Source organism: Podarcis bocagei, assembly GCF_964188305.1.
Source record: "Podarcis bocagei genome assembly, chromosome: 5".
NCBI classification, from domain to species: domain Eukaryota; kingdom Metazoa; phylum Chordata; class Lepidosauria; order Squamata; family Lacertidae; genus Podarcis; species Podarcis bocagei.
The window spans coordinates 102,509,177-102,514,212 of NC_138129.1; the positions used below are offsets into that span (position 1 = coordinate 102,509,177).

The 5,036-nt window shown below is 48.6% G+C and overlaps 1 long non-coding RNA gene across 1 annotated transcript; it reads left to right on the top strand.

The window, feature by feature from the left end:
- Positions 1-250: 250 nt before the first annotated feature.
- Positions 251-4,743, top strand: LOC308587342. Its single transcript, XR_014008321.1, has 3 exons — positions 251-1,189; positions 1,288-2,416; positions 4,595-4,743. It is a non-coding gene; the product is annotated as an uncharacterized lncRNA (long non-coding RNA).
- The last annotated feature ends 293 nt before the right edge of the window (positions 4,744-5,036 follow it).

Genomic DNA, 5,036 nt, shown 5'->3' on the forward strand with positions numbered 1-5,036 from the left:
ACTACAAGAAAGAAGATTCCACCTAAACATTAGGAAGAACTTCCTGACAGTAAGAGCTGTTCGACAGTGGAATTTGCTGCCAAGGAGTGTGGTGGAGTCTCCTTCTTTGGAGGTCTTTAAGCAGAGGCTTGACAACCATATGTCAGGAGTGCTCTGATGGTGTTTCCTGCTTGGCAGGGGGTTGGACTCGATGGCCCTTGTGGTCTCTTCCAACTCTGATTCTATGATTCTATTCTATGATTTTATCCATAGTCTTTTCCAAAAAGCATGCCAGGGAATTAATGACTTTAACCCTAATATCTTCACCCTTCTCTTCAGGAATTGTTCTAAATCATAGGTAGAACTCTTTGTCTCTCAATTCTAATAATGCCAAATTATCCAAATATCTTTCTATCTCTCTGTCTGACTTCCCAGAATTTCCACTTTATCATTTAATTGCTTCATTTCTCCAGACAGTTGCATATAAAAGGCTTCTATTTTATTAACAGCCCCTTTCTAACCATGTCAAATGTTCACCTGTTTTTTAATTCAAAATGTCCGTGTCCTTTTAAATTGCCTTTATGATTTCATTTTTAATTTCATTCATCTCTGCTTTAAGAGATTTTGCCTGTTTCAGCACCATCTGCTGTATGTAGAAGAGTCTGTTCCATGTCTTATCAGATGATAGTGAAATAGTGATAAATAGTGTGTATGCTGAAAATGTCAAAGAAGCAGCAACATTATTTGTTTTCAGTAGAGGAGACTCCTCACTCACATGGAGGTTGCATTCCGGGGCCCCGCACACATAAGTAAGATGCTTGTTTTCTGTCTCCCCCACTTTTGCTTGTAAGGGTAAGAGGGGAACAAGGGGCAGCGGAGACCCTCTTCCTCCCTTCTCACCCTCAATCTCACAAGGAAGGGCAGGGAAGCTGTGCAACTCAGCCGGCCGCAAGAAACAACTTCCCTCCCATCAGCTGTTGAGCGGACGAACAGAGCGCAGCAGCAGAGAGCGCTCCCGCCTGCCATTGTGCAACCAAGGACGGCGCGTGGTTGGCTCACATGGAAATCAATGGCAGAAAGACAACACATTAAGGGGGAAAGCTGCCATGAAATGAATCTGAAAAATCCTGGAATGAAAGGACAGAAATTGTGGCATCAAGGAAGCCATTTTATTTGTATGCCACTTTCCAGAGTTAAAACCATGCTCAAGGTTTCCTGCTTGGCAGGGGGTTGGACTCGATGGCCCTTGTGGTCTCTTCCAACTCTATGATTCTATGATTCTATGATTCTATGATTCTATGATTCAAGGTGGCTTACAACATACAGTACGCCCACAACTTACGTGTATTTGTGCACATTCAGCTTTACATGTGGGGCAAAAAAATAAAAAGGGGATGGGGTTTGGGGGGAAATGACTTTGACATTGCAGCCCACCATTGAACCCAATGTGTTTTTGGTATACACTATTTTGGCTTTAGGCGCAAGACCCTGGAATGTAACTCCCACATAAGTTGTGGGTTTATTGTATTAAAAAAACACCTAACTACAGACATACCAAAAGTAGTCATAAACAATAAACAAAACATCAAAAATTACACAACCAAATTGAACAATTTCCACATAAATGATAAGATACAAAATAAAGATACAAAAAATTAACAGAAACAAGAGCAACATCCCACCCCCAGGCACCACACAGCCACTAAGCAACACCCCAGGCCAAAAGTCTGTTCAAGACCAGGCCAGGTGGGAAAAGACCTGCAAGGCAGGAAGCAGGTCTTCCAGGACTCTCAGCTAAGTTCCATAACTACAGGTTGGGTGAATGCACTGCATGATTCATGAGTCAGCAAGAAGCAGGGCTGGAAAATGACGCTAATGATGATGCTAACCTTTCTGCCTAGCAAGGCTTTTTGGGAATCAGAACTCTCTGGAACGCTGTTCCGGCATAAACTTGCCCGCTGCACCTCTGGTTCACAAGAAGACCCTCCCTGGAGTGCAAAGGGGACATCCTCTGGACTCCAGAGAGGGTGTTCTTGTGAGCTAGAGGTGCAGTGGAGCTTTGATGAGGCTCTTCAGCCTCCCTGCGCATCTGCTCTGCAAAACACCCTGTCCCTCCTGCTTGTGTGTGCAAGCCAGAGAGGCAGGGCTGCTCTGTGCACTGGCAGAGCTGATGCATGTGGACTCCTAGTACAAAGGTCTGTTTGCGATGAGTTCCTGCACCGTTTTTCCCTATAAAAAAGCCCTGCTGTCTAGTATGTCTGTTTCATACTAGTAGGTAGGACTTTCTCCTTGAGGAAATAGGTGTTACCCTTAGAAAGATCAGGTGGAAAACATGTATGTGGAAAATGCCCAAAGATTCCTCTGCTGCTAAGAATGCACAAAATGAATTGGCTCCCATAATGAACTAAACAGATGCTATAATGTGTCCCTCCACAAGGTGGAAGCATTTTTCTTTTTTCCTGTTACAGATAGGTAGCCGTGTTGGTCTGCCATAGTCAAAATAAAAAAATTCCTTCCTGTAGCACCTTAAACAACACCATTACTGGCCCCAACAACATCACACATACCATCTCGGGACTATTTAATTGCTCATCGTCTAACATTGTGTATGCCATCAAATGCCAACAGTGTCCTTCAGCTCTCTATATTGGACAAACAGGACAAACCTTACGCCAAAGAATAAATGGACATAAATCTGACATCAAGAATCACAAAACAGAGAAACCAGTAGGAGAACACTTCAATCTCCCAGGACATTCTATACAAGATCTCAAAGTAGCTGTTTTACTACAAAGGAATTTCAGAAATAGACTGGAAAGAGAAGCTGCTGAATTGCAACTCATTACCAAACTTAAAACAATGGAGAGACCTGGTCTGAACAGAGACATTGGATTCTTATCTCATTATACATGACTAAGCCAGTGTTTCCCAACCTTTTTTGGGCAAAGGCACACTTGTTTCATGAAAAAAATCTCGAGGCACACCACCATTACAGCCCCGCGACGTCAGCGCGCAGCGTCACGCCGGGAGGGACATGAATTGCTAGCAAATTACATAATCACCTCCTTGAGGGCTGGCTCATCTTCTCCGAAGGCAGAACCCCATTAATTAACAGCACAGACTCACACCATAGCCAAGATGAGGGGGGAAAACCTCAGTCATGCACAGTCATACACATGTGGGGGCTAAATGAGGACGAAGACCGGGCAGAGAGCAGGGTTCAAATCACCCCACCTGGCCAGGACAATCCCTGGGTGCTCCCTTGGGCCACTCGCCTGACCCACCTCGCAGGGTTGTTGTTGCGAGGATAACACGGGGAGAACCACGCGCGCCCCCGGGAGCTCCTTGGAGGAGAAAGCGGGCGATGAATGCAATGCACGAAATATATGAGAGGCGACCAGGTTTTGCAGGTGAGGGGCCCCCGCCAGCCTCCGCTTCCAACACCCGGCGCAACGACGCCGAAGTTTCCCCCCGGGCTCGGCTCGGGGAGCAGCGCTGCTCCCCTCCGGCTCCCCTTCGCCCTCCCGGCTCTCTCTGCCGCCCACTGGGGACCCCCCTCACCTGCCAAGTCCGGAGCGCCGGTGGAAGTTGCATGCATGCATGCAGGGCGCCGCGTTGCCATTGCATTGCACTGCACTCCATGCAACGCCTGCATGCATGCATTGCCTTGCACGCCCGCCAAGGGGTCTCCCCGCGGTCCGATGCGTCCCCTCCGGCGCGGATGCAGCATTGCAAAAATAACACACACCCCCGACGCAGCCCTACCTGGGGGGCAGCCTCTGCCTCCGCCGCTCCGCCTCCGCGGGGATCCCCGGGCTCCATCCTGCCGCCCGATCTCCGCGGGGGCGCAGGCAGGCTGCGCGGGGTCTGCGTGGAAGAGCCCCTGCCCGCCCGGCCGCCGCCGCTGCGCTCATTCCATGGCCGGGAGAAGAGTGCTTCAAACAAAACGCCTGGCCCGCCAGGCCACGCTGGGAAACGTAGTTTGCGCACCCCGCGCGGGCGCGGAGCCCAAGGGCGAGGGGACTACGGATCCCGGCAGCCCCTGCGCCGGGGACGGAGGGGGAGAGGCTGGGTGCAGGGATGGAGGGACGGGTGGGCGAGCGAGTGAGTGAGTGGCAGCCGCCAAGCCTTGGCCGAGAGCCAGGAAGGGCCTCCCCGGAGGAGGAGGAGGAGGAGGGAGGCGCAGAGCGGGAGGGAGGGAGGGAACCCCAGGGGTCATCTAGTGACGGCGCCCCAATCGAAAATGTGACTTTAAAAAAAATAAAAAAATCTTTCGAATTTTTTAATTTTTCCCGCGGCACACCAGGCAACATCTCGCGGCACACTAGTGTGCCGCGGAACAGTGGTTGGGAAACACTGGACTAAGCCATTTCTCACCTTCTCACCCCTTGCCTTTTCCTATAAGACCTATTACAGTCGTTAAGAGTCGTCAACAGGCTCATCTCAGCTATCTGCCAATCTCCAATTCCCACCACCCTTCTGAGTAATACCCCTCCCCACCTTCTCACTATATAGAAGGATCTGGCAACTTCTGTTTCAGTGTATCTGAAGCAGTGTGCATGCACACGAAAGCTTATACCAAGAACTAACTTAGTTGGTCTTTAAGGTGCTACAGGAAGGAATTTTTTTCTTTTTTCCTGCATTAGTAATAAATGTGCACTAAAAGAATGTCAGTTACCTTTCAGTTTAACACAGTTGGTCAAACTGCCAGAAAGGAACAAGCCCAGTGATAGTATTATAAATAAAGAATAGTAGCATCTTGAATGTTGTGTTCCATGTTGGACTGAAAAATAGTTGGGGGACTATGTCTCCCACTTGTTTTGGCTTCTGGGAGCTACATTTAATGGAGGGCTGCTTTTTCTGCAATACTTGTATGCACAAGATGGCTAGGAATCAGAGTAGGCTCCCTTTTCCTTCCCATCCCTTAGATGTTAATCCAAGTCATGTAAACAATTGCCCTCCAATATTAGCTTAGGTCTAGGTAAATTTGTGCAGCCAACTGCTAGCTTGAACAGCAACAACAACAACAGCAGCAACAACAACAACAATTTATTATT